Source organism: Schistocerca nitens, chromosome 8, assembly GCF_023898315.1.
Source record: "Schistocerca nitens isolate TAMUIC-IGC-003100 chromosome 8, iqSchNite1.1, whole genome shotgun sequence".
NCBI lineage: Eukaryota > Metazoa > Arthropoda > Insecta > Orthoptera > Acrididae > Schistocerca > Schistocerca nitens.
This window is the reverse complement of record NC_064621.1, coordinates 438516259-438527121: the sequence shown is the minus strand read 5'-3', so window position 1 is coordinate 438527121 and position 10863 is coordinate 438516259. Positions and strand designations below refer to the sequence as shown.

General features: G+C 40.2%; 1 long non-coding RNA gene across 1 annotated transcript; it reads right to left on the bottom strand.

Moving 5' to 3' along the window:
• Nucleotides 1–9334: 9334 nt before the first annotated feature.
• LOC126199232 (uncharacterized) lies at nucleotides 9335–10580 on the bottom strand. Its single transcript, XR_007540133.1, has 3 exons — nucleotides 9894–10580; nucleotides 9586–9763; nucleotides 9335–9414 (listed from the first exon to the last, which is right to left on the bottom strand). It is a non-coding gene; the product is annotated as an uncharacterized LOC126199232 (long non-coding RNA).
• Between the last annotated feature and the right edge of the window lie 283 nt (nucleotides 10581–10863).

The window sequence follows — 10863 nt, the reverse complement described above, 5'->3', positions numbered from 1 at the left end:
TTTACGGAAACACGTTTCACTGTTTTGTAGGTGGTGATTAAAACGTTCGTCAATTTGACTGTTTTGTTGGTCGAATTTCGCGTCTACTTTTGCATCCAGTGTGCGCGAAAGTTCTGCTGTCATTAATTGAAACTCCTCGCGTAACTGTGTTGTGTTTTCAGAGCATTGTTTAGCGACTCCACTAATTTCGTCTCTAAGTGTTTCTGTTGCAGCTGCTTGCGTATTCCTTAATTCTTGAGCAACAGATCTAATTTCTTCACTACTTTTCCTAGCACAAGCTTCAATTTCCACACGTAATTGTTCCTTAGTATCATTACATTGCGCGGCAACGGCTGTAATCTGTTCGCTAACCTGTCTGGAATTGTTATCTAGTTTTTCATTAAGTTGTTGTTTGAGATTTTCACTATGTTGTTTATAATTGTTGTCCTGTTTTTCATTAAGTTGTTTGTGATTGTTGTCTTGTTTTTCACTCGACTGTCTGAGTTCTTCATTAAGTTGTTTATAATTGTTGTCCTGTATTTCATTCATTTGTCGTAAAAATGCCATAACTTGATCCAAGCTAAAATTATCGGCTCTATTCACTGTGCTATTTGATGGCATACCTGCAATTGTCATGTTTTGTGTAACCATTTGGTCATTCTGTGATTCTCGAAAAGGTTTTCCAATCGGATGTGCACTGTTAGTCACTACCTCAGAATCAAAAAAATCTGTCGTATTTTGAGTACACTGTTCACTTTCGTTAGAAAAATTTGTCTGTTCATTACATAAATTTTGCAAACCGGGTGTGTCAAGCTGGGCAGCGTTCATTGTAACAGAACGTGCCGCGTCATCCATTGTCGTTAAATTAACAGACGACACAATTGAATTTATTTGCTCATTACTAGGATCAAAATCAATATTAGTGGTCGGTACGCACTGATTGTCTGTTAATTGAGGATTGTCATCATTACACTGAGTGTCGCAAATACTATCGGTCAAATTATTAGAGTCGGCTATTTCACTCATTGTACATCGCGATGTACTGTTAACAGTTTTTCGCGGCATTTTTACACAAATCAAAATTATTCACAAATTAAACAAAGAGAATACAAAATGCAACAAACACAATTATAACAAAGAGCAACAAATTGCCGATGATCTGTGGAAGAAAGAATGAAAAATTAGTAAATGCGTTGCGCCAAATGCTAATTACATTTAAGTAAATAAGAGCAGATATATGACTACCTATCAGAAGACTCACAAAGAAATACGATCCTGACCGGATGTCGCCGAGTGTAACCTCCCCACAAAAATGTTAAATGTTAAATGGTTATGGAGCCAAGTGTAAACTCCCCACATAAATTGAAAAATGATAATGGAAATGCAGCCAAGCGTAACCTCCCCACAAAAATTAGGGAATGAATTAAAATTGACCATGAACCCACACAATAAGATTAATTAAATAATGAACCATGAACGAAATGTAACCTCCCAACAGAAATAATAATATCTGGTAAATTTTATAAGGACAGCAGCGCTGACCTTCGGCCCTGTATTCTGAATAAAACAAGCAAAAATTCTTACCTCAATAAAACTGCAATTATATCTGCTCTTCATTATACATTCTTCGACACAGCTTCATGCAATGCTTGCGTGTATATATATATATATATATATATATATATATATATATATATATTGGATTATTGAAAGGAGTGATGATCCATTGGAAATGTTCTTTAAATTGAAATGAATGTTTTTCTTTAAAAGAGCTACTTTATATTATAAAAATTATTATTGGGGCATTTTCCTGAACAAATTAAATTACAATTAACATACATTACTAAATATGCGCAAGGCTGCTTCTTTACCTTCTACAACAATACTCATCCTCCAGAGTCCTGACCAGAGTCGCGAGCAGAGCACACAGCCGACGCATGCCGACTCCCGCAGACTACTACTGTCCACTCGCTACTAAAGCCGAACGACTACTGTATCCGACTGACTACTACTGCAGACTGACTTCTACTGTCGACTCGCGCAGTCAAGCGCAGACAAGCGACAAGCAACAACTAACAATAAACTACTCTCTGGTCAGAGATTCTGTCATGCCTCGCCCATCGCCGGCGAAGCATACGCCTTACAACCTCCTTCATGATAATCCAAAACTCTGTCCTGTACACTAACTGCGCAGTACGAATATGATGTGATGACAGAGGTAATTACCATATATGTGGTTATAGTGTTGCCAGATTGCCACTCTTTAACGTCCTTTTTCTGCCGGTTGTACTCGTCGGACGAAATTTTGTGAGACATTTTTTTTATAGCTGGCATGTGAGGAGTCGCGCTGCGAAGCCCGAGTGCGCGAGTTTCGCTTCACCCTGTCTGTATATTATTATATTCAGTACTATTACAATATTAAGTGTGCTAGTCAAGCTGTGGTGTGTAACTGCATCCCGTTTGCTCAATAGCTGACACGAGAAGAAGTGTAGAAGAAAAAGGAAAAGAATGAAAGTCACCCAAAGCATCTGGTGGATGAAATTCAGAATGTGTTTCATCAAATACTTACGGACCCTGCTAACATTTAACGTACTCTATGTAAATATTATCTATATTTAATCAAAACAAAAAATCATAAAAAATCATAGTATTCATAGTCTTTTCATGTCATGACCTCCTGAGACAATTTTTCATTGAAATATCTGACAGAGAGAGAAGGCAGAACGCTTCTGTCTATACTATGAAAATTTTCATTTCACACCCCAAGTCATACCTTAGCAATTCCTCACAGAGGATAAGAGGTACGCTAATGAACACTATGAACAGTATTCCTTTCCCCGAGCTGTTTCTTCAATCTACACATTAAACACTGCCTAGTCACCATTTAGGTGGGAAAAATACCCTTAGAAAAATGTAAAATTAATTCGATTGGTGTTAAAATAAACAAAACAATAAATGTATATTAAATACCGGGCCTTTACTACGACATCATACTTCCTTACTACTGTTCTATAGAGGTAGAAACTTAAGACTACCCCTCTACTACTATGAATTGTTCCTTTGCACCCTGATACAGAATAATATTTAAATAATTATTATCACTTTTTTGTAGGTAAACTAACCATTTTTCTATGATCCCAAAAAGTTGCCAGAAGTTTTGGAACATATTTATGTATTAAGACTTTTGAAGGATTAATTTCTATTAGTTATTATTGACTCATTCTGTTAAGAATGGTTGTAACCCCTTAATTTTATACATGACTTTATCTTTCCCTATCCTCGGTCAGTTAATACAACTGCTGTCAGGTATGGAATTTTAGTTACGAGAAATGGCCTCCTCATACAGTTGCTAGATTTGCACATGCCTTTGTCATTTTTAAAAAATTTCTTATGAATCTCTTATCTTCTTTGTACTGGGCTACCTCTCTCGCATCCTTTCTTCCTTTTCTCTGCCTCCCTTGCTAGCAATCCATTAATATTACTGTATGATACTGGTTGATATTATTATTCTCCTCTGGCCATTCGGCACATCTCAGAATTTGTTCTTCTACTTATCCTACTATTTCCTCTGGAGAGACTTACGACAGCATAAAGTAGGTCATGTAATATCCTTTCAAATTCTGCCATTAGTTCTATCCACTTTCAACGTCATTTTTAAAATAATTCTCTCTTAATTTACTGAGCACACTATTGGTCATTGCTCTTTTTAGTGATTATAGTTTAACCAACTGTGAACACTATTCCAACATAACAAAGACGTACCCCATCCCCCTCCAGCTTCTAGGTAGAAGACTGTGGAAGTCCTCTGCCAATAACTCCCATAGCTTGCTCACAATAATAAGACACAGCATTTTTCTTACTCCAGTGACTCGCACTTTAACTTTCTGCTAAGTATCGAAAGATTTTAACAATTTCTTTGGTGACTCATATTCCTGAAGAAATAATTCTTATTTATATACATATGGTTAAAAATTTACATAACCAATATGTATGTACCAAGGTAACAATTTTATACTGTCTTGTGGTATACATTGTAACAATTTCACTTCATTGTCCTTCCTGTGGTATAATTTTTCTTTGTATGCTTTCCACTGATCACTGGAATTGGTATTGCTTCGTTGCACGTAATCAATATGAATCCTTAAATGTACACACTGCCTTCGTCCTTTTTCTAAATAGTAAGGGAGTCTTTATCGGATTCACTAGCCTTTAAAAAATAAATTGCAAAATTTCCTCTTTATTTTAGTTCTTGATTTGACGTAAAGCCTACTGGTGATCTAGATTTTGTGTCTGGTTCGGGTACTGGTACATTACCATTATCTTGTCCTCTTATGTATGTAACCGAAAAGCTGAACTGTACCAAAAAACAATCCTCCTTGTGAGTCTCTTGTGTTGTATTTTGCTTTTCAATAGAAATGTTAATGCACTATGATCAGTATGTATCATTGTTTCGTTTTCAGCTGCTAAATATTTAAATTTCTTAAATGCCTGTACTACAGATGAAGTTTCTTTTTCTGTTGTGTAAGTCCATTCATTCTGTGTAAGCCTTTTCTAGCAAAAGCTATTTGATGGTGTTCTGTTGTATTATGTATTATATTCCTGAAATATGTGACATCTCAAACAATAGTCTGATGCATCCATTGTTGAATGGAAAGGTAGAGTTAAATTTGAATGAACGAATAGTGCTGAGATTGAGAATTCCTCTTTGTAATATATATCTTAGTTTCATGTTATGTTTAGTTCTTTTAATTTCATTAAGAGCATTAAGCATTGCATTTGGAAGGAATTTTCTGTACAATACTGTCATCCCAAGATAAGAAAAAGTTGCTTTATATATTGCATCTACTGCACAGCGCTTATGTTCACAACATATGAAGGAAGACTTATGATCACAAGCCAAAATCAAAGATGTTACAATTTACCAGCAGGTGACATTGTTCGTTAACTTACATAAATACAGTCTTTTTATAAAGACTAGGGGAAAATTTATGCAGTATTTACAATTTTTTTAATTAAAATGTTTTTAAGAACGCAAAAACATTGTATTTCACTTGTACTAACATACTGCATACATATGTATGGGTGTAGTCTAAACAGTTATAAGGCAAGTACAGTGCAAGAATATATACACACACTCCAGGAAATTGAAATAAGAACACCGTGAATTCATTGTCCCAGGAAGGGGAAACTTTGACACATTCCTGGGGTCAGATACATCACATGATCACACTGACAGAACCACAGGCACATAGACACAGGCAACAGAGCATGCACAATGTCGGCACTCGTACAGTGTATATCCACCTTTCGCAGCAATGCAGGCTGCTATTCTCCCATGGAGACGATCGTAGAGATGCTGGATGTAGTCCTGTGGAACGGCTTGCCATGCCATTTCCACCTGGCGCCTCAGTTGGACCAGCGTTCGTGCTGGACGTGCAGACCGCGTGAGACGACGCTTCATCCAGTCTTGGGGGACAGATCCGGAGATCTTGCTGGCCAGCGTAGTTGACTTACACCTTCTAGAGCACGTTGGGTGGCACGAGATACATGCGGACGTGCATTGTCCTGTTGGAACAGCAAGTTCCCTTGCCGGTCTAGGAATGGTAGAACGATGGGTTCGATGACGGTTTGGATGTACCGTGCACTATTCAGTGGCCCCTCGACGATCACCAGTGGTGTACGGCCAGTGTAGGAGATCGCTCCCCACACCATGATGCCGGGTGTTGGCCCTGTGTGCCTCGGTCGTATGCAGTCCTGATTGTGGCGCTCACCTGCACGGCGCCAAACACGCATACGACCATCACTGCACCAAGGCAGAAGCGACTCTCATCGCTGAAGACGACACGTCTCCATTCGTCCCTCCATTCACGCCTGTCGCGACTCCACTGGAGGCGGGCTGCACGATGTTGGGGCGTGAGCGGAAGACGGCCTAACGGTGTGCGGGACCGTAGCCCAGCTTCATGGAGACGGTTGCGAATGGTCCTCGCCGATACCCCAGGAGCAACAGTGTCCTAATTTGCTGGGATGTGGCGGTGCGGTCCCCTACGGCACTGCGTAGGATCCTACGGTCTTGGCATGCATCCGTGCGTCGCTGCGGTCCGGTCCCAGGTCGACGGGCACGTGCACCTTCCGCCGACCACTGGCGACAACGTCGATGTACAGTGGACACCTCACGCCCCACGTGTTGAGCAATTCGGCGGTACGTCCACCCGGCCTCCCGCATGCCCACTATACGCCCTCGCTCAAAGTCCGTCAACTGCACATACGGTTCACGTCCACGCTGTCGCGGCATGCTACCAGTGTTAAAGACTGCGATGGAGCTCCGTATGCCACGGCAAACTGGCTGACACTGACGGCGGCGGTGCACAAATTCTGCGCAGCTAGCGCCATTCGACGGCCAACACCGCGGTTCCTGGTGTGTCCGCTGTGCCGTGCGTGTGATCATTGCTTGTACAGCCCTCTCGCAGTGTCCGGAGCAAGTATGGTGGGTCTGACACACCGGTGTAAATGTGTTCTTATTTCCATTTCCAGGAGTATATATATATATATATATATATATATATATATATATATATATATATCTGATAGCGGCAGTGCTCGTGTTCTCCACCTGTGAAGGTAATTTCTTGATCATTACCTACATCAATGAAGGTTGGTGATTTCCCCCATTTATCAGTTTTGCGTAGGATGTTTTCCGGTAGTCGCTGTCACTTTCCGCTCGTTGAGGCAGTTGCGTTTCTTCTCCAGAGCTTGACGTTTCATTTACGAAAAGAATATCACAACGGCGACAGTATTATTCCTAGAGGCACCTGGAGAAATGTGGTAGTGGAGGAAGCACCGGTAGTGATGGCAGGGGTGGTGTGGGCAGCGCTGGATTTAGTTTATGTGGGTATGTAGCCATGCCCGAGGCAGGATTCGAACCTGCGACCGTAGCAGTCGCACGGTTCCGGACTGTGCGCCTAGAACCGCGAGACCACTGATATCGATCGTTGACAAGTTTATAGAGTGCTGAAAGTCGGTATTCGGAAAGTAGTGTGCCCCAAATTGCGTCTAACCGGAATTATCGGTCAAATAGTGTAAAATATTTTGAGATTTATCGTTGCAGAAACCCCTCTTCATTGTGTGTAATACTGTTGAGCAGCTACATCCTCGTTGGAAACAACTGCCGACGCCAATAAACACGATTGGAACTTTATTAGGTCATAGTCACATCAAAATTGAAGTTCAGCTACTGTCCGGCTATGAACAACTGACTGAATTTAATCGGGAGTGTTTCACATACGAGTCGATACACAGTATGCAGAAATTTTTAATTTTTGCTTCACTATGCCCATCGCTCAGTGATTGTGTTTGCAGCATCGTATTTGTCTATACTTTTATCCTGATATGCCCAGTATGGTCCATGTGTAGGGGACTACAGCGGTTCCCTCAAACTGCCCCTCTCCTTCCTATGTGAAGAGAACTCGACTAATCTTATGCAGTTAACAGAACGACTTGGAGCTACCTTACTCTATTTTTCCTTTTGTAGTTGTGAGTGTTCTAGCGATGTTCCACATTCACTAATCAGTTTAGCAACTAATATCGGGTTTGTGGTAAGGTGCCTGCCGTTTTACTCTGCCTGGGAGCACAGGTAAACAGGCTGATGGCGCGTATGCATTTTTCCTGTAGTAACAGAAGGGAGACGGTTCGGTAAGGGGTATCTCGTTTCTTATTAGTCCAGAGGGAAACGGGATGGGGAGGGCGGGTCGAGGTGAGTGCTTGGTGCTTGTATGCGACGCCGGCTGCAGATTTGTATCTGAACGTCTAGGTGCTGACGTGTTTAGACAGGCTTGATGTTAACGTGGGTAAGGATCATCGCTGAATGATCTGTAGCATGATCACTTCCATCAGGAACCAGGTTGGTGGCATCCAGAACACCCACACCCAATGCGAATCCACTTTTGTGTGGATATGTGTGGTCGCAGCCTGGGATCTGCACCGGGCAAACTCAAATCTGCATCTACATCGATACTCTGCGAATCACATTGAAGTGCCTGGCAGAAGGTTCCTCTAACGACCTTCACAATAATTTTCTATCAATCCAGTTTCGCACAAGGCGCGGAACAAAAACTAACACTCATGGCTTTATGTGCTAGCTCTGATTTCTCTTATTGTATGATCGTTTCTATGTTGGTCCGTGTCAACAAAATATTTTCGCATTCGGAGGAGAATGTATGTGATTGAAATATCGCGAGAACATTCCGCAGCAACGAAAAAGAGCCTCTGTTTTAAGATTTCCACCCTAAACCCTCTATCATCGCAGTGACATTCTCTCCCTTATTTCGCGATAATGCAAAACGTGCTGCCCTTCTTTGAACTTTCTTGATGTACCTCGTCAGTCCTGTCTGGTATGTATCCCACACCGCGCAGCAGTATTCTGAAAGAGGACGGAGAGGCGTAGGGTATGCAGTCTTCGGTTAGTCATTCTCAGAACATTTTCTGAGTGTTCCTTCAGATTTAAGTAGTTTCTTAACTGTAATTATTAGGTATTTTGCGAAATTTACGGCCTTTCGATTTGATTGATCTATCGTGCAACCAAAGTTTGATTCCTTTTAGCACTCATGTGGATTTCATACTTTTCGTTATTTAGGCTCAATGATCTATGGAAAGTAAAGACGGTAAAAAACTAAGTGCTCGAAGTGTGATATCCAACAGGCGGTTGGATTACCGCATAGAACTAGAGTTACCCATAATTCATTTGTATTTGTAGCATTGTGGTAGTTCCTGTATATACAGGGAGTTTAGTTTTATTCTTTAAATCATTTGTTGACCTTTAGCATTAAAATTTAGCCCGATAAGTGAGCGCAAAAGCCCAAACAATGTATTTAAAGAGCGGGTACGTGACACAGCTAAATTCACAAAGCACTTGGAAAGTGAAATATTTTGATACTATCGCCGATAGAAGAGTCATTTCCAAACAGAACATATTTCCTTTCATTAGCAGGAAATATAAAATAAGTATTGTCCCTGTGATCTACAAGACAACCATCTTCATAAAGAAAGCATACAAAGAACATTAAACATTTACAGACTTATAACTTTTCACTTTTCTGCAACAGAAACAAAATTATAGTTATTTTTGATCAGCAGTAAATCACTAACACGTTTCGGATTTAGTTGGCTGCGGCGATTTATTAGTAACACGCTAGCTATACTAAGGCTTCTTTCACTAGGTGCGCTTGTTGCTGGGATACATAAAACACGTCTTGCAACTGCAGCCAGGCCTTGTAGGTCTGTTTCCATGTCTGCACCACCACCACCACCACCACCACCACCACCACCACCACCACCACCAGGGTGCATTAAAATGTAGGATCTACATCTGCTGAGGATGATATGTTGCCCCTCCATTTCTTGGAACGATCTCTCTCTGGGTGATGACAGTACTTCAAGGATCTATGATAATAAACAAAAGAGATAAGTAATACAGAACTTGTGTGGAAATCTAAACGTTCCCGTAAAAACTTATTTTAATGAAACAATACGAATTACAACATTCCCGTTTCTCTATAGCACACTATTCACCAACTCTGCAAAAACGATTATGTTAATGATTTCATGTTGTACCTGCATAAGTAGCACACATTTGTCGCACATTGCTAAGAATTTCCTGCTTTTCATTAATTTCAAGCATATTAAGATCACGGAAAGACTGCTAAAGAAACGTAGCAAATTTATGTCTGGAAGTGATCACAATCTCGTCACAAACGAAAGTCAAGGCTCCATTTTTAACTCATTGTACCTCCTGTTAAAAAAAAAAAAAAAAAAAAAAAAAAAAAAAAAGAACGTGTTAGTAGACATCAATTACGCTAGTTAACTATAAATCTATCACGTATCATAATGAAACAGTGCTTTTAACTGTAGTAATCACTCACCTGACAGTCAGTGTTGTCGACACTGACAATTTGTTGCAGTTTGTGAAACCAAAGAAGAACTAACTGGCTTGTCAGTTCTTTTTCGCCTTCTAATTCATTTGTGGCCTCTAAACTCTAAATGGTCTCTTAAAATGCGCAATTTTTCCTGCAAGCTCATTATCATATACTTGCAATCTGTAAGCAGAGTCCTTTAAACGTCAGTAAAGCAGCAACTTCGTTATACTGAGTGTTTAACGAGTCCAGTATAGTGTGCAAGCTGTTCCAGCGTGTGCAAACCTCTTGTTTCAACGATGATTTCAAAGACGAGCAGAGGTCACTTTTCTTAATGTACCTTTCAATGCATTTTGCAGTATTTATTGTTGATGCGATGTTCGGGGGGTATGATTTAACAAGAAGTTATCTTCATCGAAAGTGTGACTAAGTGCTGTGTTTGTACAATGAGCAGCACACGGGATCCTTTCGAGATTTTGCAAAGCCTTTGTTACATTGGTACTCTGGTCGGAGACAAAACTGTGCAACATGTCCGGCGAAATGTCGTAATAGCCACACTAATTTATTCCATAATATTTACTACCGTCTTCTTAACCTCCGGGAATTTTGTTGTAAATAAAAACATTGTTCACAGAAGACCAATCTGTGTTAATATAATGTGTTTTAAGCATTAAATAGTGCACCTGATTATGCGAATTAGTTCACATATCAATTGCACTGTTTTATTAATAATTTCCGCCTTAACAGAAGGCATTATGCTGTTTCGTATTTCCATCAGCTTGTTCTTTGACATGTCTGCTTATAGTAGAGGGATGCGGCATGACATATGCCACGTTAACTTCTTCATAATGCGCACCTAGATGTGTTAATTATTGGCCTAGTTTTCTGAAACCTTCACCGGAAACAGCATTAAAAGGTCTCATATCTTTAGCACACGTTCCTACACACTTTGCTGTAAAAATATTTTTTTATTACTGCC